The 23,637-nt window shown below is 41.1% G+C and overlaps 1 long non-coding RNA gene across 1 annotated transcript in view; it reads right to left on the reverse strand.

Annotated features, from left to right (window-relative positions):
* Positions 1 to 2,705: 2,705 nt before the first annotated feature.
* The window catches only part of LOC103542728 (uncharacterized), a 59,081-nt gene continuing 38,149 nt past the window's right edge, over positions 2,706 to 23,637 (reverse strand). Inside the window, exons 3-4 of the long non-coding RNA XR_011536007.1 lie at positions 5,212 to 14,501; positions 2,706 to 5,128 (exon numbers count right to left, since the gene is read on the reverse strand). This is a non-coding gene — a long non-coding RNA (uncharacterized lncRNA). The remainder of the gene's footprint in view (positions 5,129 to 5,211; positions 14,502 to 23,637) is intronic.

A 23,637-nucleotide genomic window follows, 5' to 3' on the forward strand; every position in this document is an offset into this window, starting at 1 on the left:
ATGCCACCTTGAAAATGTAGGGCTTCACAGCTTTCTGCCAAAAAGAGGCTTCTCACAGGAAGCACACCAGAAAAGTATATTTGGGGGGGAAACTTCCAATCGTGGGGTTCTTTCTTCTGTAGACCACTCAGTGGAAGATGGGTGTATGAGTCTTGTATGGAAAAATTAAAAAGGAGCTTCCGTTCATCTGTTCACGTCTCATTATTAAGGGGCAGTGACTTCTACAACTGTGACTGGGATTCAACAGGTCACAGAAGCTCAATATGGGAGGGCACTATGGGTGTGGTGTCCCACTCACTGGGCACTCCCGGATGGGTAGAAGTCCATTTGAGCGGTAGAACGGGGAAGATCACAGAAAGAGAAAAGAGATCCCGTGATTCCTGCCCCCTGGGATTCCTTTGTGCTCGCCCCAACCCACTTATACCAACACAGAGAAAGGGAGAATTGAGGATTCCAGAACCCAAGGACCAGGTCTTCCCTTTCAATCCTTAACCAAACTTCTCTCCTCACTCTTCTACACTCATCTTCACATGGCCTTCTCCTCTGTTTCTGCCTGTCCTTTTCTGCCTGTTACAAGGACACTCTCATTGGATGGAGGGCCCACCTCCGTCCTGTATGATCTCACCTCAATCCTTACCTTAATATCTTAATTACGTCTGCAGAGACCCCGTTTCCAAATAATTCTGAGGTTCCAGGAGGACACGAATTTTGGGGATCACTATTCAACCACTACATGTGTTTGTGAAATAATTCACCAAATAAAAGGCAAACTTCTCGAGTTTAGGTGAGACTGGCACTATTTCTTTAAACGTTGGGAAGAATTCACCAGGTCCCCCAGTTATCTGGACCCACAGTTTTCTCTGAGGAAAGATTTTTAGTTATGGATTTAACTCCTTTAAATGCACAGTACTATTCAAATTTCCTATTTCTTTTTGTGTTTTCTTCGAAATTCATCCTTTCCATCTAAATCTTTAAATATCTTGGCAAAAGGTTGTGATTATTTCCACTTCATTTCTTTTCAATGCCTGGCAGACATATAGTTCTAGCCTCTTTTTCATTCTGCTGTTGGTTCCTTGTGTCTCCTCGTATTTTTCCTGATTAGTCTTCCCAGGGATTTAGAAAGTTTATTTTGTGCTTTCAAAGAGCAAGCTTTGTTTTTGAACTTTGGCTTTGTTGATTTTTCAATGTTCTCCATCTGTTTTCTGCTCTATTAATTTCTGTTTTTATCTTTATCATTTTCCTCCACTTGGAGTTAATTTGCTTTCTTCTCAACTTCTGGAGATGATGTTTACATCCTTGATTTCTGACATTTCATCTTTTCTCACAAGTGTTTTCAACAGTAAGCATTTACTTCTATTCATAGTTTTCATATGCCATAGTTTTCATATTCATATTCATAGTTTTGATATGCCATATTTTCACTGCCATTCAGTTCCAAATATTTCTAATTTCCATTGTAACTTTTTCTTTCACTTATGGACTATTTAGAAGTATACTGCTTAATTGCTAAATATTTGGGAATTTTCCAGTTAATTTTTTGTTACTGATTTCTAACATACTTCCATTGTAGTCAAGGAATTGTGAGATTTTAATCTCTTAAAATTTGTTGATACTTTATGAGTCAGTATATGGTTGTTTTTGGCAAATCATCTACGTGCACTTTGAAAATAATGGTATATTTTGCAGTTTGGGCTATCGTGTTTACATGTGTCAATTAAGAAAAGTGTGTGAAACGTTTAAATGTTTCTATTTCTGATTTTTTTGCCTACTTATTCTTTCAGGTATGAAAAGGGGTATATTAAAATTTCACACACACAACAAGGCAAACTTCTCTGATAGAGCACCATGCCAGCCCAGACCAACACCAGGTATGACTACAGATCTGTCCCCAATGGGAAAGGGCACAGACAAGCTGACTTGGCTTCCAGAATTTTCCATATCCATGAGCAAGTCAGAGGAAGGGACCTAGAAAGAAGCTGACTCAGTGGCTCGTGCCTTGATTTGCCTCTGAGTTCAGTTACAGTAAAGGAAGGAATCCCAGTGTAGCTGACTGCCACCAGCCCCTTCCCTCGGATGCAGACTGATCCAGACGTGGTGGCCACAGCGCTGCATTCACAGAGCTGTCAATGAGCAGGCTGGGAGCCCACGCCACAGGCTACTCTCTGCCAGCTTCTAGTTCCTTCCAGCTCCTGGATCCTGCATGCCCCTGTCCTACAGCAGCTCTGACTCACACCTGAGACTTCCCCAGTCCCTAGCAGACTCATCTTCCCTCTTAGATTACAGCGAGAACCCTGAGTGAGCATTGCCTTTCTGGATGCTTCTTTCAGCAGAGGTTGGAAGGTCTGGAACTTTGTTGTGGCATTTTATATATTTATTTATTTATAAACATATGTGTATATTTATAAACTAATTATAAATATATATTTATTTTATATATTCTTTATATAATTAATTATATAATAAAAATTATATATTTATATAAATCACACTATATCTCATAAATACTACATATATATGTAAATATCACACAATGTATATTATATATGTATACTGTTTATAATTATTATAAACATGTAATATTTAAAATATAAGCAATATTATAAATATAACATAATTATAAATATATAATTGTAAGTTAATATAAATTTTATATATTCAGATTTATTTATATTTTAATATAGAAATTATATAAAATTTATCTGTAATATATACATTTACATATTGATTTAAATATATTGATTTTTATGACTCTTCGTATAAAGATGAATATAACCTATGCTGGGTTATCATCATGCCTTTTCTCCTGATTTTAAAAGAAATTACGACATTTCCATGGGCCCTAGGCACTAGGCCTCCCGCACCAAGGAGGAGTCTGCGCTGCCTCCCGAGCTATCACGAAGGTATAAGACTGTCTTCCAGGTGGTGAAATAAATGGGTGATCTGCCCTGGAGGAGAGGAGACATCATAAACTCAGCAGGACAGTGTGCACGGACTGTGGGGACTCAGCAAATGTTTAATGATGATCCTTGATGTTATTTATCTCCATGCACTTTTATGCGGCTCACTTTGAGATGCATTATATCCCCAAATCCAGGGAATTTAATTGAATTTCTGTGAGAGCTCAGGTACACATATCACCAACAGATACGCAGGGGAAAGCCCTTAGGGAACGTTGTCCTGCTCTGCGATAGAGAAGTGAGTCTCATACGGCTTGATTTTCCCTCATTAGAAATAACCCTGCTTAGTACCAGATGTTGATGCTGTGGGCAAAGAACTCTGTATTTATCTGCACGTTTAGTGTGAGGAGCAAATTTGGAAGATTTTATTCTGTGTTTCTATAATGATGTACAGAGTCCAATAAAAAATGTGAAATGGTGTGAAAAAAAGCCTCAACGGGTGATTATGTTCATCGCAAATGATTTATCACTTGCTGAAAATTGACTGATCATCGTCAGAAGGGAACATAGTGCTTGCCAGGCATTTTGTTGCAAGGAAAGGTAATGAGACCCAGCAGCAGGGGTTGTCCCCAGAACAAATATGAGGTCCCTCTACCACAAATGATTTCTGCTTCATGTACGTTTGGAAGAGTAATTGCACGTGATCAAAATAAGAAAAAAGAGTATGTTTCAGTTGCATGACTCAATGGTTTTTTTTCCCAAATAGAAACTACTCAAATAGTTTTGGAAGGCTAGCTCATGTGAAGAAAGAAGGAAGATGGCTGGGCTGAGGTGGCAGATGAATATCCTTAATTTTAGATGGGAGGAGTTGTAGTTTTTCACTTACCTGAATAAAAATGGCAGCAACAACAACAAAAACCCACAATGAACCTGTTATTCTGTTATTACCTACTCTTCATGTCAAATGAGAAGATGGAATTTTCCATTATAGGCCAAGGTTTTGCTGCATCATTCCTGCAAACACCTTACACAGCCCAATGGTGCAAGATTTTGGAACTGTGGTTATAACTTGACCTATAATTTCTTTGTTCATCTTTAGCTACAGTGATGTCAGCCCCCATGCTGGCTTATCCTGAGACACAAAGAGTTACTCTCTGCTTCTTTCCCTTGTTTCAGTAGTGTAGGGAGAGGCTAAGGGAAAACGTAACACTATTCAAATACTTTGAAATTACAATACAAATCCCAGGTAATATGGTACAGTTTCCTATTGCTGCTGTAACAAATTACCACAAATGTAGCAGCTTAAAGCAACACAGATTCCTTATCTTAGAATTCTGGAGGATGGAAGTCCTAAAGTCAAGGTGTCAACAAGGTTGGTTCCTTCCAAAGGCTCTAGGGGAGAATCTATTCCCTTGCCTTTCCCAGCTTCTGAAGGCCATCTGCATTACTTGGCTCATGGCTCCTTCCTCCATCTTCAAGTCCAGCAGCGTAGCATCTTCAACTCTCTCTCTCCCTCTCTGATCTCTGCTTCCATCATCATATCTCCTTCACTGACTCTAACCCCCTGCCTCCTTCTTAAAGGACCCTTGTAATTAAATTAGACCCAGCCAGATTCTCCAGGATAATCTTCCTCCTCTCACAATCTCTAATTTAATCACATCTGTACAGTTTCATATTCACATGTCTCAGGAATTAGGACATGGACATGTTTGGGGACCAATTATTCTTCCTACCACAAACAATGAAGAAACTGTTTACCTTTCTCAAATCAGAAGACTGGTAACTAAAGAAATTCTCAAGGTTGTTTATCCATGGACACAGAGGGCTAAGTAAGAGATGACTGTACTCTGAGGTCCCTGCCTTCTAAGGGAATACCACTGGACAATAACGAGTGCTGACAAAGACAACCGGAGTTCATGGGGTGGTTGTTGTCATCTAGAGCACACCAGCTCCGAGCCAGGGTCATCCTACAGAACACTGCAATCAGTCTGGTAGAAGATTTTAGGGACAGTGATACATTCCATGTCTATACCTACAGAGGAATTACTCCCTTAGGTGGGAATATTACTTGGAGTAACACGAAATCCTAATCTCAGTGGTTTAACACCATGATGGTTCATTTCTCACTCATGGAATGTCCTAAGGGCAGTTCTTCTCCGGGTGACTTGGGCTTCCTCCAATCTGTGGCTTGGCCATCTTCAGCACATGGTTTCTGTAGCTGTCATGCTTGTCTAGATCCAACCAAAGGGACAAGGTCATGGGAGGTCTTCATGGGCCAGTCTCACAGCTCAAGGCACACGTAACTTCCACTCACCTTCCAGTGACTGAAACTCAGTCACGTGATCACAGCCAACTGCAAGGGAGGCTGGGAATGGAGTTCCCAGGAAGAGGGCAGTGATGTTGTAATCAGCTAGCCAGTTGTCGCTGCACCTGTGGGAGACTGGCAAAATGCCTTCTAAGCAAGAGGAAATATGAAAATAATGTATTACACAAGTGGATCTTTCATCATGCATTTGAAAAAATATATATATTTAGCTCTCCTTTGTCCATGGAGTGGTGAATTATAGCCCTCACAGTGACCAGTTGAGCAATCCTGGAGTCTCATTTCTCAGGTGACTCTAATCGAGGAGAGATTGAAAGAAGAGTATAAAAAGCATAATATTATTGCAGAGGCATCAAATCAACATAGAGCCCACTTTGAAATTTTCCAAATGAAAATTCAGACTTTGCAACCAAATAGTCCTGGAACAACTGGACATTTCTATGAAGGAAAAGAAAAAGACTCTTGACCCTTACTTCACACCAAACCCACTAGTTAACACAAACTACATCATATAGGAAAGAGCTAAAACTATTAAATTTCTAGAAGAGAACACAGGAGAGAAATCTTTGGGAAATTAGATAAGGAGAGGCTTTCTAAAATCAGGACACAAAAGATACAATTATTTTTAAAAATTTTATAAACTCCATATCATCAAGATTAACAAGTCCTGCTCTTTGAAGGACACAGTTAAGAAAATGAAAAGGAAAACCACAGACTGGGACAACTTTTGCAAAACATATCTGACAGTAGGCTTATATCCAGAATATACAGGCAACGCACACTCAGTCATGAGATGACAAACAACCCAATTTTTTTAATGGGCAAAAGATTGGAATAGACATCTCAAAAGAGAAGATATAAATAGCCAATAAGCATATGAAAAGATGTTCAAAATCATTAGTCATCAAGGAAATCCAAATTAAAAATTCCTACATACCTACTGGAATTGCCCAAGTTAAAAAAACTGACAATAACAGGCACTGATGAAAATGCAGAGCAAGTGAAACTCCCACAAATTGCTGGAAGGAATGCAAGATTGTTCTTAAACACACACTTACCATATGACCCAACAATTCCACTGCTAGATACTTACTTAAGGGAAGTGAAAACATATGTCCACACAAACACCTGAATGGGAATGATTACAGTGGCTTCAATCACAATCACCAAAAGCTAGAAACGAACCAAATATCATTCGACAGGTAGATAAACAAATGGTGACACGCCCATAAAATTGAATGCTCTTTAGGGATAAAAAAGAACCACTGACACACGCAACAATATGGATGAACCTCAAAAGCATTCTGCTAAGCGAAAGAAGCCAGACAGGAAAGCCTCATCCAATATCATTCCATTTATATGACAACTTGGGAAAGGCCAAACTATGCACAGAAGGACTCCACACTTGGTTTAATGCTCTGCTGTTGCCATCTTTAAATTCTTAATAAATTTTGAAAAAGGGGCTCCACATTTTCATTTTGCATTGGCCCCCACAAATTACATAGCTGGTCCTGCCTGGTTTGGCCAATGCAGAGTTCTTTAAAATATGAGCAATTTTAGATAGTTCACACACTTACGTGTTCCCAACAGGCCCCAGCATTCCCAATTTACTGACACCCAGGGCTACTTCAGACATTAACATTACTGCCTGACCCCAGAAGAGATTGCGAGTTTTCAAAATTTGCAAAAGCACATTGCTCTCGAAATTCACTAAAACAAAAACAAAAAAATAAAGAGAAGGGAGTACATAAGGAAGAACGTGCTAGCCACATTTACACTAGCTCCCCTTCACACTTTATTTCAGTCAGTGGGTTGAACTACAATCACATGTGCCAGGGCTCCCGGGAGATGTGAAAAGCTCAGCCTACCATCTCCCTGCATGAGTCCAAATGTTCCAGGGACCAGCTACATTTTTTGTCTTCTGTCTGGATGTTGTGTTGGCCGCCTCCCAGGAAGGCCTGGTGTGGGATGCTGAGAGGGAAAATGCAGTCTCCTACACAGGAGAATCTTAATAAATGTTGTGGTTTCTAAAACGCTGCCTCGTGGCCAGAAGGGCTTCCTCATACCCTGTCAAGCTTCTGGCTCCTTTTTCTGAAAGTACTTTTGTATACAAGATGACCACCAGTCCCAACATCTACAGGATTCCTGCAATTGGGTGTTGTCAACTCCAAAGAACAATCAACACCTGGGAGAAACAAGTCATTCTCAATGCCGTGACAACTGCCTTGACTCTATTTGACAACGAAATAGAAGAGTTTGTGTTCAAATTGGCAGAGCAAACTTCCTGCTGAAAGCCACAGGGCGATCCCCAGGGTCACATACATTCCTGTCAGTGTGAAAAAGTCACTGACAATGGTAGAAATGAGTTTCCATTAGCGCCCATGATGGAAGACGTCAGGAAGGAAAACCACACTGCCAATTGCTTAAACACAACTCCAAAGGCAATTTTTAGTGCTTGAAGAGAGGAGCGCTTTTTCATCAGGTGAACTTTCTTGAATTGATGCCGAGATTGATGCAGCAATTTTGGTGGTAAATTCTGATGGCATTTCCAAATTATCTGATGTTGTTAACAATACATTCTGCGCAGGCTTGCCCCTCCACATCACAAACCACTTTACAAGCACAAACTCATTATTCCACCCCACACAACTGCCAGGTAGGTGGGTGGGAAGTTGTTATTTTCCTTGTTTCACAGATTTCTAAAGAATGTGAGGGTGCAAAGGGTTGACATGTGTTTTATTTTTAAAATCACAGAGTTGCTCTAGTGCCATCTCCAATGATGGGGAAGAGGAGCTGTAACTGAATACATTTCCATTCGAGGCTCATCTCCTCATTCTTTGGATTCATGGGAATTCAAGTCACATAGCTAGCATTTTATAGCCCTCAGAAGAAGGATGAGCAGGCCTGTCAGCCTCTGAGGACTGGCACCAGCAGACCTTGAAACCAAGGCAAAGGGGAAAATTATATTCTGTATGCCTTTGAGGAAAAATGAGGGGGAGAAATAAAAGAGAAATAAAGATTTCCCTATGTTCTAGTTGGACTAGAGCAGAACTATGAATAATCTAGGAAGGTTAGCACTGCAATATAGCAGGAGACAGATACTAAGGTTGACATATATTCGGATGAGAATGTGTGTGTGTGTGTGTGTGTGTGTGTGTGTGTTGGCAGCCATTTAAATTTATTCTTAGTTATGGACTATCTAACTGATCCCTATTTCACAAAACATTTTCTTCAACAAAAATTAACAATGTCTACTCTACAACCCACCACAAATGAATTTTTCTCAAAAAGTATTCTTTTCAAGCTGGCTTCGTGGCCTAGTGGTTAAGTTCAGCACTCCACTTTGACAGCCCAGGTTCAGTTCCCAAGAGCAAACCTACACCACTCATCAGTGGCCATGCCATGGCAGCAACCCACATACAAAATAGAGGAAGACTGGCACAGACGTTAGCTCAGGGCGAACTTTCTTCAAGCAAAAAGAGGAAGATTGGCAACAGATGTTAGCTCAGGGCAAACCTTCCTCAGCAAAAATAAAAGTATTCTTTTCATTAAATAAGTCTTGTATTCCAGTTACTATGGTAGCATAACAAATTATCCCAAATTTATTCACAGATTTGCAATTTGGACAAGGTTTGGTAGATACAGCTCATTTCTGCTCCTCTTGGTCTTCACTGGGTCAGCTCAAAGGCTAGGGGCTGGAAACATCTGAAGACTTGTTTATATATTTGGAGGTTGATTCTGGCTATTGGCTAAGATAGCCAGGGTTGCTAGCTGAACAACTTAACACATGGTGTCTTCACGTGGCATGGGCTCCCTCACAACATGGTGGTAGAGTTCCAAGAATGAATGATCAGGGAGAGGGGTGGAAGTCATGTTGAATTTTATGACCTTGCCTAGGAAGTCACACAGCATCACTTCTGCCACATTCTATTTGTGTGTGTGTGTGTGTGTGTGTGAGAAAGAGACAGTGAGCAAGAAGAAGATTGGCCCTGAGCTAACATCTATTGCCAATCTTCCTCTTTTTGCTTGAGGAAGACTGTCACTGAGCTGACAACTGTGCCAATCTTCCTCTATTTTATGTGGGATGCTGCCACAGCATGGTTTGACAAGTGGTGCTAGGACCATGCCCAGGATCGAAACCTGCAAACCCTGGGGCACCGAAGCAGAGCATGCAAACTTAACCACTACTCTACTGGGCTGGCCCCCACATTCTATTCTTTGAAGTGGTCATAAAGCCCCACTCAGGTTTAAGGGGCGGGGAAATAGGCTCCACCTCTGGTGAGGAACAGCAAGGTTCTAGAAGAGCATATGGGATCAGAAAGCTGGCTAGAATTCAGGGTCTCCACCTTGCCAATTCACAGGGTGGTTGTCTATGACACATTCTATTGCATCTCCGAGACACAAGTGCTTGGAGATGATTGTGGAACCATCAAAGAGAGGAACATCAGCCAACCCCCTGCACCCACAGATCATGAGAGTGACGCAGCCACATGAGGAAAACAAATCAGTTATTTCTTTATCCACGGCAGCATTAGTAGAAGGCAGGTCAATCTCAAATTCACTAGAAAACTTAGCATGAAAACAGATATTATTATTTCAGAATATAGGTCCAACGTCCTTGTCCAAAGAAATTAAAATGAGCTATTGCAGTTTGTTTACAAACCAGTATTTCCTTTCTTGCATGCTAGCTTTGAAACAGCAGAGCAATGATTTTTGATTTATTATGTGCTAAATATTTTAATTACATTTTGAAGTAAGCAACATTCCAGAAAAGACAAATAGTCAAAGACAAAGTAATTAATTCTCGAAGGTAACCATACTAATATATGCATTTTTCACAGCAGAAATTAATTATTCTCAAGGCAACTGTCTTTTCCCTTGTAAATTAGGACATTTCTCCCCTGATGAGTTGAAATCTCCTTCAGGAGATTGTCACCACTGAGCTATGGAATTTCCTTCAGCAGGTGACCCAGCTAGCAGAGCGGGGAGGAATCTGAAATAGAAAGCAGAGGCTTAGCTTTCAGTTTGTTTCCGTGCAGTGGGTTGTAGAATCAAAACTATAAACCACCTATGACTCTGTAGGGGTATTCACCCCATTCTCGTGTGCTAAGTGGAAGCATTCACTACAGTAACCTGGACGAGACACTGGTAGGAGCGTCTTTTTCTCATCATACTATCATCCTCTATCCTGCCGGAACAGCTTAGGCTAAGAATGCAGGGTTTCTTTTCCTGTATGTCAAGCTGTAGGCCATGCTGAGATCCCAACCAAGAAAGAAATGGCAGTGTGTTCACTCTCAAAATGTGCCACTTGGCAGGTTGCTCAGATAATGTTCAATCTAGAACTATCTATCAGGTCTTCATTCTGCTCTTCAGGGCACAGCAGCACTTCTCCTACAGGACAACTCAAGTTAGAGCAGAAGGATGACTAAGACAGCTTCAGCCCATTTGGGGAAACCAAATAACACTTTTCCTGTGTGTTCTCAGCCCCACTATCACTGTGGTGGACCTTGGAGCCCCCCAAGTTGTTAGTCAATCCGGAGCTGGTTGATCCAAGGGAGGGAAAAAGAGAAGGAAAGAGATGAGGGAAGCCAAACTAATTCACTGACATCAGACAACATCCTCGAGGGCAGGAACGACACATCCCCAGCTAGACTCAGCCCAATTCTCAATGCATATCATGACAATAATAAATAAATGTCTAGTGAACTAATAAGTAATGAATAAATGATTACAACTTTGTCTGATTTTTTTTATTCTTTACCAACTGTTTTGGAATTATTCACGCATTCACCAGCTCTGTAGTAAGTGATTATATGATGATGACGAAATCATCCCTGCCTCATGGACCATACATTTCAGTAGAATTACATAGAATCTACTCAGTTATTTATAGAAACAGAGATCAAGTGGCTGTATATTTACTTCAAACCAATTGGCTGTAACTTGTTTTCAAGTTGTTTGGCAGAATCTTCTTTCAAGTTGGTTTCGGTGTAAAGCCTCAGAGACCAACGGAATTCATTCCAGTTTTAAAAATCCCTTATGGAAGATCTCTTTTTTAACAAGATGTGATCTCTCACAAAGCAAAGAAGAGAATGCTACGGCACCTGCCAGCTGCCCTCCTCCATCAATCCTGCTGCAGACAATGGAGGAAGATGAAGCTTTGAAATCCAAGGCTTACCTGACTGGGGCTGAATCAGGCTAAAGGAACATGGATAAAACATAATGTCGAACAAATGAAACCAGGAGAAAAAGAGTATGTGCTGAATGATTCTGTTTATATGGTTCAAGAACAGGCAACACCAAGCAATGGTGATAGAAATCAGAACAATAGTTACCGTGGTTTCAGGGCGATGAGTGGGAAAGGGCATAACGGAATGTTCCAGGGAGCGGGAAATGTTCCAGATCATCATCTGGGTGGCGTTTACACAGGTGTAGACATATGGAAAAAACCTTCAAGCTGCAGATTTAAGTTCTGTGCACTTTACTGTACATAAGTTACACCTTAGTGGGAAAAATATAGAGTATGGAATGCAGACGATCTCTATGAACTGATATTTCCAGGGTATGTTGTTCAGTGAAAAAGCAAAGTGCAAAGTAATATCTATAGTATGTTATCCTTCCTGTACAAAACAAGGAAATATAAGAAGATATTCACATATTTGTACTTGTATACAAAAGAAACACAGGTTAGCTGAATCTGAAATTAATGCGAGTGGTTACCTACAGGGGTGGGTGGGCATGGGGCAAGGATAGGGGAACAGAAATAGAGTAGAAGAGAAGGGACAGCAACACTTCTCTGAGTACACTTTTTCATAAAGTTTTGACTTTTAGAACTGGGTTAATGTTTCATTTACTCAAAAAAATTAATAAATAACTAAAATCAACCAGGATAGTGTTAGTGGCAGTGGGGCAGGGACCCAAAACGGAATTCAAGCAGTAACAAATGAGCTTAACTCTATCACAAACAATAACATAGCCACAGTGAAAGAAGAAAAGAACTGACCTAAGTAACTTTGGAAAACAGTATTTGAACTATATACTATAAGACTTAAAAGACACAAAGAGGGGGCTGGCCCTGTGGCCGAGTAGGTAAGTTCACACACTCTTCTTTGGCGGCCCAGGGTTTTGCTGGTTCGAATCCTGGGCGTGGACATGGCACTGCTCATCAAGCCATGCTGAGGCGGCATCCCACATTCCCCAACTAGAAGGACCCACAACTAAAAATACACAACTATGTACCGGAGGGCTTTGGGAGAAAAAGGAAAAATAAAATCTTAAAAAAAAAAAAAACTCCTCAGCTTATGAGGAGTCAAAGGAAGAGGCTAGAGATGCAGTCAGTGGGAAAGAAAAGGAAGAAAAGAGACAGAAAAAGAAGGAGGAAGGTCTAAAGAGAGGGAAGGGGGAGGTAAAAGAAGAAAGACTGCCTCTTAACTATAATAAAAGCTAATTTTCAGCATCATGAACAATAAGCCACTGAACAAAAAAATAATGTAGGAACTAGATCCATTTTTCTTCTTTTTATATTGGGATTTGAAAAAATATATCTTCACACTAATATAGATAACAGAGAAATTTTAATGTAAAAATTGAACTCTGCATGATATTTAATCAATGCTTCTTAATTACTAATCAATCATGGTAATTGAAAAAGATGATGACAAACCCATTTCCCACTAGAAGTTACCCCAAATCTAACCTCTTACCTAATACTACTATCTGTGGAAGCCAGAGTCACTCCACCCGGGTTAGTGCTTCCTATCTGGAACCTAATTTAGATAGATAGATAGAGAGAGAGAGAGAGAGATAGAAAGAAAGATAGATAATGGATGAATGGATAGGTGGATAGATAGATGATGGATGGATGGATAAATAGATGGGTGGATGGATAGACAGATGATGGATGGATGGATGGATAGATAGATAGGTGGATAGATAGATGGATTGATAGATGACAGATGGAAGGATAAAGAGATGGGTGTATGGACAGATGGATAGATAGATGAAGAGACAGATGATGGATAGATAGGTAATCATCAGATGTATACATGAATATCATCATTGGAAGAGCCAGGTAAAATTCTTGGATAGAGTCATACCCAAGTAATACAAGTATGATACATCACCCAAATCAAAATTACTACATCAGGAACACATTCATGCATTCATCTGTTTATTTACATAGCATATATTCATTAAACACTCGCTGTGTACCAGTCTCTAGGCACTGAGTTGAAAGCAAGGAACAAAAGAAATTCCTTGCTCCATCAAGATTACTTTCTAACAGAGAAGACAGAGAAACAAACAAAAATATATATATGGCAAGTTGAGATGAGTGCTATGAAGAAAAATAAAGCATAGTAAGAGGAGAGAGATTGCAGAGAGGGGCTATGTGAGCTACAGTGGTGAGGAAAGCCCTCTTGGGAGAATCAAGAGCCATGCGAATAGCTGAGGGGAAGGGTTCCAAGCCAAGGACACTGCGAAAGCAAAGGCTTGAGGACTGCCCTGAGCATGGCAGGCCTGGGGAACAGACAGTGAGGCATGCTGCTTGCGCATGGTGAGAGGACAGAACAGGAGACAAGAGGTAGTCAGAGGCTCCATCGCTCTGGGTCTAGCAGGCCATGGGATGCCATATACGTCACCACTGAATGCACACACGCATGTCATCACTGGAAGACTCAGATAAAATTCTTGGGTAGGATTACACAGGAACTTGCGAAAACCCATGGAAGCCAGCCTCCTGTTTTATCTCTGGAGTCCACAGGTTCCTGAAACCCAAGGCAGCCCGGAAACAAGAGTGCACAGGGCTATAAACCTTGGCAGGGTAACAGCCCCAAGTTGAGCAAGACTCCCCAAGCGAGGCAGACCTTTTTTCCTCACTCTGTTTTTCTTGCTTTTCACTTTTGACTTTTTTATGTTACTTTCAGACAATGTATCTCTGTTTGTACAAAAAATTCAGGGCCAGGTAGCATGGAAAAATGTAGCTTTCTCTGTTTATTTATAGGCCCAGGCCTTTTAAGGCCCCGATGCCCACAGATCTCCCTCCTTACCTGGAAGTGGCAAAGGGAAACGAAGTTGGAGCCAAGCTCCCCTCCTGGAGCGTCCAAACCTCATTTAAACCTATTTTGGAGCCAAGGACATTTTCCTGAATCCGTTCCAAACGAGAATGAAGATGCTGATGCATGATATTTTTGCAAAATATGCAGGCTCAGGAATTGACAGACTTTACATTTACGTCAAATATGAAGAACTATTTGTGAATCTTTGTTGTTTAAAGCTGCTGTCTGCAAGACAAAAATAACAGCATAAAGAATAATAATAAAACAAATCTGGCACAAAACCCTGTCTCCTCCTGAAGAGGGCCAATTTTTAGTTTGATAGCAGTGACTCTTGGAACCCAAAAGGAAAATAAATTCCTACCCACACAATCTGCATTCTTCCTCTCCTCATGTTAACTTTATCTCACGCCTCAAACACACAGTCATTTTTTTTCTTTGAGAGTGCAAGGTATTTGTTCTAAAAATAAGTTGTCTGAATTTGATTCCACAAACAGTTTCTTACTGATAATCGCTATTTTTCAAGACTTGCTTTAATTGAAGTTATAGTAAAGAATTAGATATATTCTCTTCCAAAATTCTCTTGAGATACATGTGTACACACACACAGTCTTCATGACATGAAAACTAATTGTCCATTAGCTCTGTTCAAATACATAAGCAAATATTTCCATGAAGAAATAATAATAATCAAACTTGCTTGCTGCGTGCTGATCAAGAGCTAGAAATTCCTTCTCTACCCCAAATCAAAGGCCACACACAATCCAAGAACCACTCAAATCAGCTGGCACTTTTAAAAACCAGACGGTAAGTCTAACTAAGCGCACCTGACACTTAATTGAACAACTCGATATAAAACGTTCAGGCACACGAGCATTTTTGGAATGCTTTGATTCCACTGGGTGACCAGTTACCTGGAGAAGACCCAGAGCAGGAGACAGTAAAGGGGGAGAGAAAAGAAGAGAAAGTAAAATAGAGAGCGAGCTAGTAGAGAGCAGGGGCTGACAAGCTCACGCGCGCATCAGACGCCCTGGCAGGGCATGGTACAACACATACTGCTGGGCCCCACTGCCCGAGTTTCTGATTCTGGAGGCCTAGGGTGAAACCCGAGACCCCACATTTCTAACAAGCTCCCAGGGGATGCTGATGCTGGACCACAGACCATACTCTGAGTCACACTGAGAGAGACCAGTGGGACGAAAACAGGAGAGAGGGGAAAGAGGGGAAACGCAGGAGAGCAGTGTAGAGCAAGGTAGGGGAACACTGTGTGAACCTGTCACTGCTTTGGCCCACTGAAAGGCCCAGGGCAGAAGGAGAGCTGGCTGATCCCACCCCTTCCACAGGCCGGGCTCAGTAACTGACTCAGTCCTGGCCACTGAGAGGTAAGTGGAAGCCACAGGACAGTTGGGGCTTCCAGGAAAGCTGCCAATTGGGTATTCGGTCCCTTTCTCCCTCTTCCCACCAGAGACCTGAGCCAGGAGAGTGCATTAATTAATTCCCCAGGTGATCTGCATGCACGGATTAAACCAGCAGACAGTAAACTATGGGCCTGCAGGCCAAATCGACACTGCCTGTTTTTGTAAATAAAGTTTTATTGAAACACAGCCAGAGCCATTAATTTGTCTATGCTTGCTTTCACACTGCAATGGCAGAACTGAGAAGTTGCAGATACGTACTCTTTGGCACTTTACAGAAAATGTTTACTGACCGATGATCACCACCTTTACTCTCCTAGGGGAAGAGTGGGTGCTAGACACCTAAACCCGCTAAAACCACAGCAGGAAGGTATCATAACAATAAGGCAGACAGTCTTTTTTTGATAAGAGATCCACTGGGCCCATGAGGTAATGAAAATCATCAGGCAAATTTCTAGACCTCATTCAAGTCAACCTCCCTGAGGTCCAGCATCATTTTGTGCCCTATGGACCGTGCCAAAGGAACAGTGTTCTCATGAAGTTGACACGTGGAGAAGATGTAATTAGCATGAACCTAACAGGGCACCACTGTTACAAGAATTTTTTTTGATAAACAAGGATTTCTTAAGTGGCGCTGTACTCAAGTTATGTGAGACAACTTCATTTCTGTCATGAGCCATTGACCTCCGATAGTCATCACTCGCTGTCTCATCCAAAACAGCATCATCATCCTCATGAGCTGGGGCAGGCTGGGTATGCGTGCTAATTATTTGTCTGTCTGTCTATGTATCTGAGGATCCAGGGACAAATTCTAAGAACAATAAGATACTAGAAAGTAAGGAAGTGGGCTTTCATACTTAAATTATAAATTATAAAGTTCTAAATAATTTAATGTAATTATTTTCTAGCACTGACACCATTTACAATGTGCCAGGAGCCAGGATAAATGCTTTACATAAATTATGACTCTTAATCCTTATAAAACCTCATGAAATCAGCCTTATTGTCCCTGTCTTAAAAGATGAGCAAACTCAAACTGAGACACAGAGAGGTTAACTCCCAGCCCAAGATCACACAGTGAGTAATGGAGAAATGGGAATGCAAACCCAGGTATGTTTGATTCTGAAGTTCTGCCTTTTAACTGAAATTTTATATTGTTTCTCATCATCTTCAACAAGGGTCAGCAAACTGCTGTCCGTGGGTCAAATCCAGTGCACACAGTATACTGGGAGCTGGGGCAGAAGTGCGCCTGATTCTCCCTAGTTCCCGGCCTATCAGCAACAGCTAATCAACTAAAGGTCAATTACCTCCCTGCTCAAACTCTGTAAAGGAGCAAAGAAACCTGTTATACGCAGAAAATCTTCATCCTAATGAAATCATTAGCTTCCAGAGGAAACGTTGTTGTAATTCAAACTTTGAAAGTGAGAAGTATCTGATGACTTATGGCATTACCAGATTGTATTCTGCTTGTGTGAAAAAAAAATTCTGTTACTGTGTTTTATGTGTCAGATGAAAATTGTATTGCCCAACATAGTCTGTCTTAGATTCCAGAAATTAATGTTTTGGGGAGGAGTTTTTTTCAACCCAGGTCATAACATATGCCTTGCCAAGTGAGCTCTCTCTCTCCTCAATAATATTCAAAGTGCAGGGAGCAAAAGGACAGAGACAGTTCTGTCCCTGAAAGAACAGTCAGGCACATTTTATTACCAAGAAAGGAAGGAAAAACGAAAGAATATTCTGTGCACCAAAATTAAGCTGTGAAAGATCCAAATGTAACGTCAAGAAACTCTTATTTGTAGGTGGAATTAAAAAAAAAAAATACAGGGGCCAGCCCCATGGCGTAGTAGTTAAGTTCCACACTCTGCTTCAGCAACTCGGGTGGGCAGGTTCAGATCCCAAGCACAGACCTACACCACTTGTCAGCCATGCTGTGGCAGCAACCTACATACAAAATAGAGGAAGACTGGCAGAGATGTTAGCTTAGGGCCAGTCTTCCTCAGCAAAAAAAAAAAAAAAAAAAAAAAGATCAATTTATGCTTTGGCTTCATCAGGGGCCATTCAGTTCTTCTCTTATAAAAGGTATTGATCTGGGCTCACAGCAACAGCAATCAGACTTCCATTACAGCCAGTATTTATGTCCGCAAGTTCTGTTTCATCTTACCCAAACCCTGGCCCCCAAAAAGTTCACTGTGAAATTATTCTGAAATCAGGAGAGCAGAAATAGCTTTCCCGATAAAAGATATGATTTCTCCTTTTTACCTCATGGATGGTGCTGTCTACCTCCAACACCCCTTGCAGACAGGCTCCCAAGCTTCCTCTCTTCACACCCCTGACCCCTTTCTCTCCACCACAGCTTCACAGCTCTATGTCCTGTGCCATAAGGACCAAATCCCAGTTGTGGCATAAATGGCCTTGGCTGTGGAATAGTTCGCCATAAGTTCAACAGGGATCATAACTCTACACAAGCCACATGGAAACATTCTCAGTACATTTTAGAAAGCTCTTCCACACAGCACTGACAGCCTTCTAACATAGAACAGAATTTACTTGTTATTGTCATCTAACGTCTCCTTCCCTCTGCCAGCATGCAAATCCATGACCTTGGGGATCTCTGTATGTGTCATTCACTGATAGATCTATCCCAAGCATTACCACAGTGCCTGGGAATTTCCTGGCAATTGGTACTCCATAAACATGTGTTGAATCAATGTGTTAAATGTGTGGGGAATTCCCATTTTTAGTGTACATATTTTTTAGAAGTATTGCTTATAATCAGAATATATTTGCGTCCTCGTGGGGAATTATGACAGTTACGATTGCAAAAAGGAAATAAGAGAAATAAAGGGACTGCTAATAAGATCGAGATGTTATCCTCCATCCATGTAACAGAATAATAGGCAACAAAGTGAAAAAGATCAAGATTAGCTCTCAAGGACAGATGGTGGGATTTTCAGGTCTTGTGCTGTGTTCATGCAGAAGGTATCCGGGCTCAGTGGATCCTTTTATCAACCCCACGGAGGTGGCTACACTTGTCACGATCATTCAGTTCTGCAGAAGTCTACAGAGTTGACTCCTCCACGTTCTTTGCGTTTTGAGACGATAACTTTCTTTACTCAATAGGATGATGCTCATATTGTAGTCACTGTCAGCAGCATATGGGCAAAATAGATTAAATGGTAGGGGACTGTCCTGAGTTTGCGTTTCTGAAACTCAGATCTAACGATGACACTCTCCCTTCACATCCTCAATGATTCCTCGTCGCCCACAGGATAAAAGCTGATTTCTTAGTGTGGCAAACTTGCTCAGCTCTCCAGAACATTCTCCAGCTATCCATCTCCATATCTGAGTTTTCAGATTTCACCCCCTTCCCACCTCCCTTCTTCCATGGATCTTTAGACCTGGGGCTCTATCCGCAACTTCATGAAAAACTGAGACAAAAGCAACGTTCAGTTTGTCAGATTTTCATAATCTCTAAGGTCACTCTTTGCCCAATAACCATTCATTAAAAAAAAAGCTAATTGAGAAACAATACTGGGTTAAAAAAAAGGAAAGGGAGAAAAAAGCTTTCATTTGAATTATTTCAAATTCATTATTTCATCTTAATACTCAAAAAATTCTATCAACATGATTGTTACACCATACACATATATGTGTGTGTGTGTGTGTATTTTATATATATATATAACTGATACTCAGTAGGTATAAGTGCACTTCACCCAAGAAGAGATAAGGCTGGCAAATAAACACAGGAAAAGATGTTCAACACCTTTAGCCATTAGGGAAGTGCAAATAAAAATCACAATGAAATACCACTATGAAATGAGCAAATTTTTTTTAAAAAACTGACAACATCCAGTGCTGGCAAGGATGTGGAGCGACTGGGACTTTCCTACATTGCTGCTAGGAATGTAAAACAGCACAATGGCTTTGGAAAACAGCTTGACAGCTTTTTATAAAGCTGAACACACACTTAACATACAATGCCTCAATGGTGCTCCAAGATACATACACAAGAGAAATGAAACCACGTATCCACACAAAGACGTGGCTGCAAATGTGTATAGTCACTTTATTCATAATTGCGTAGACCTGGAAATACCCAGTGTCCTGCAACTGATGGGTGGATAAGCAAACTATAGTGAGTACATCCATACAAGAAAACACATCTCAGCAATAGAAAGGAATGGACTGCTGATGCCTGGAACAAACTGGATGAACTTCGAAGGCATTATGTAAAGGGAAAGAAGCCAGACGCCAAAGCCTCAAACTGTATGACTTATCTTAACTGAGACTTTAGAAAAGGCAAAACTATGGACAGAAATCAGATCAGTGGTTGCCAGAAGCTAGGATGGGAGGAGTCGACCACAAAGGGACAAGAGAGAACTTGATGGTCATTATGTGGTTATAGGCATTTATCAAGTCTCACAAAATGGTATCCTTAAAATGAGTGCATTTGGGGGCCAGCCTGGTGGCATAGTGGTTAAGTTTGCGAACTCCACTTTGGCGGCCCAGGGTTCACTGGTTCGGATCCTACACACCACTCGTCAAGCCATGCTGTGGCAGCAACCCACACACAAAATAGAGGGAGATTGGCACAGATGTTAGCTCAGTGACAATCTTCCTCAAGCAAAAAGAGGAAGATTGACCACAGATGTTAGCTCATGGCCAATCTTCCTCACCAAAAAAAAATAATAATCAGTCAATCAATAGAAAGAATCACAAGTACCTTGTCATAGGCCATAAGGCTCCTGAATGGTCAAGCTGGCGCCTGCACTTGCAATATATGTTTATTTGTTAATTTACATATGGCCTACCAGTTCTGATGTCACTCAGTAATATCTCACAATACAAATATGCATGTAGGAAAATATCTAACATTACAGAACTTGGACATAAAACTAAATTCCATATAGTCTTCTTGATAATTTTGATTTCTTTTGGGGGTTTTGGTCAGCTTTTTGCCAGATCTGATGGGGACAATGTTTTGACATCACAGTATAGCAAAGCACAAATACAAGTGGGCCATTTTCCTGTGGTCCATTTGTGCTTGGAGGATTACTCGTGACTTCAATAGGTTGTGTATTCTCAGACATCTTTTTAAGCTATTCGAATATGCCGTGAGGGCTAGTTTTACATAAATTAAATAATGTAATTGCTAGATTCACTTACCCACACATGGGTAAGGTGTGATACACGCCAATATTTTGGATATTGTCGGGTGCCCCACTCTCCCTTGGATTACCTCTCATCTTGTTTCTGACTTGGGACACCTACCATGCAGCATGGGTGTGAGCACCAGTATTGATCCATGCAGATATTAATACAGTCAGGCACCACATAACGTTTCAGTCAACAATGGACCACATACATGACAGTGGTGCTATAAGATTACTATGATACAGCCTAGGTGTGTAGTAGCTTATACCATCTAGGCTTGCGTAAGTACACTCTACGACGTTCACACAACGACAAAATCACCTAACAATGCGTTTCTCAGAACGTATCTCTGTTGTTAAGCAACGTATGACTGTAATGCTAAAGACTTTCTGATATTGACATTTATTTTTTATTCCTAAAAAATCTTCTAGGGGCCGACCCGGTGGCACAGCGGTTAAGTTCGCACGTTCCACTTCGGCGGCCTGAGGTTCACTGGTTTGGATCCCGAGTGCAGACGTGGCACCGCATGGCAAGCCATGCTGTGGTAGGTGTCCCACATACAAAGTAGAGGAAGATGAGCATAGATGTCAGCTCAGGGCCAGTCTCCCTCACCAAAAAGAGGAGGATTGGCAGCAGTTAGCTCAGGGCTAATCTTCCTCAAAAAAAAATCTTCTAATATTTTCTTCCCACATGCAACAAATTATCGCAAACACCTCCTTTGAGGATTATATTCACCCACTTTGGAGATCTCCACTCTGGTTGTCTTCCTGTCTCTAATGTAGGTCAAAGGTCTTTTACAGATTCAATTACTTTGCCAAGTCTTACATGATCTTATTGGACCCATCAGATCTGATATGCATTGGTCATGCATCTGACTACTGGTTTCCCATTTATCTTTCCATTTATTGAAAGTGATCTTTTTTCCTGCTATTGTATTCTACGACATTTCTTCAAGAATGACATTTCTAGGACACTTCCTTAAGAATGACATTTAGAGAAAATTCTTCAGTGTATGTTTTTCACGGATTTCCAGAAATAAGTGTAAGTAGTCTGCAGGCCTCTTATGGGTAAATTGATGTCCTTACCCTATCTTTCAAGTTTGGAAGATTTTTTGGTTCCCTTTCCTGTCACTGAATGGAGGTCCAGGGTTGTTGCTCTCCCTTTAGTTTGATGACCTTTATTATGTTATGCTCATTAAAACTTAGGGACTCCCCCACAGGCACTTCCTGACTAGGCCCTATTTGGCACTTCCCATTGCTGTATTTAGACCTTTAAGTTTTCTGTTTAATTTCTAAGATATTTTGCTGTAAGCTCGAAGCTATAGCTATAAGCAGGGTTTCTCAACTCATCACTATGGACATTTAGGGCCAGATCATTCTTTGTTGTGGGGCTGTCCCGTGTACTGGAGGATGTTGAGCAGCATCCTTGGCCTCTACTCACTAGATGCCAGTAGCACTCCTCTGAGTTATGACAACCAAAAATGTCTCCAGACATTGCCCAACGTCTCCTGGGGGGTATGATCTCCACCAGTTGAGAACCACTGCTATCAAATGACCCACTCCATTTAAAGGAAGACCGTGGCACTAACAGCCCAGGCCGCTATAAGCAATGAAAATAATGACTATTAAATTTGCCAGCAAGTTCCAAGTAACACCCAGCAACCAAAAAATTTCTTAGCAAGAGGGAAGTACTCATTTTCCTTGGGGAGACTGAGAAATTCTTCCTTTCCAATAAGGAAAAAAAAATTATTCCAGGTATTTGTTCTGCTTCTCTCAAGAAGTGCCTCCCTCCTAAAGATATCTGTTCCTTCCCCGCAACATCCCTCGCAGAGATGAGAACTCTGATCATCTCCAGGTGCAGGAAACAGGCAAGCCATACGAAGAACCCTTCATGTTCCCCACATTTGAACAATGAGGATAATATGCTAGCACGTACCTCACAGAGGCATCATGAGGATTACACGAGTTAACACAGGTAGAGCATTTGAAACAGCACTGTTTTGTAGTAAGTGCTCTTTAAGGATCAGCTCTTTACATCATTACAGCCAGAAACTACCATTACTGAATCACTTTCACACGCTCTCATTTCACATCAGCGAATGTTTACTGAGCATCTGTGCTGTGGAGACATTCTGTTAGACCAATGTCACTGCGCTCAAGATGGTTACAGTCTGTAAGGAGATGACTAAAGTGAAACAATAAATGAGATGCAAAGGCACTGGGGTGGGAGGGGGGCCCTTAGTGTATCTAGAGGAGTCAGGGAGGACTTCCTAGAGGAGGTGGTAGTTGAGCTGAGACCTGAATGACAAGAAGGAATTCTCCAGGGGGCAAAGAGGATGGAGGGCACTTCATTCAGAGGTAAAAACAAAGGCTAAAGGTTCAAGGGCATAAGGTAACATAACATTGTCAGGAAATTAAATTTCAAAATTATTGTCAGTAAAATGTCATCAAGGGCATTGTGGAAAATGAGGCTGAAGAGTAAGCTAGGTGCCAGCTCATAACAAGCCTTGCATAGAAAGTACGGCCTTTCCAAAAATGCACTGAGAATACAAATGTCATGGGATGTTAAAAGGTTGATGTGTGGGAGGCTTAGGGTCAACCAAGACCATGGGAAATGCTAAGTCAAACCTAAATGAGTTTCTTGACTGCAGGATTTCCCAAAACATTTAAAATGCCAAAGGTGGTTATGAGTTTCCAAAAGGAAAAATTGTAAGCAGCAATTTCCAAACTTAGGTGACAATCTTGTAAGAACAGAGCTCTGAAAGGGATCTGCGCTGGGAAATATTGCTGAGC

Source organism: Equus przewalskii, chromosome X (genome assembly GCF_037783145.1).
Source record: "Equus przewalskii isolate Varuska chromosome X, EquPr2, whole genome shotgun sequence".
Lineage (NCBI taxonomy): Eukaryota > Metazoa > Chordata > Mammalia > Perissodactyla > Equidae > Equus > Equus przewalskii.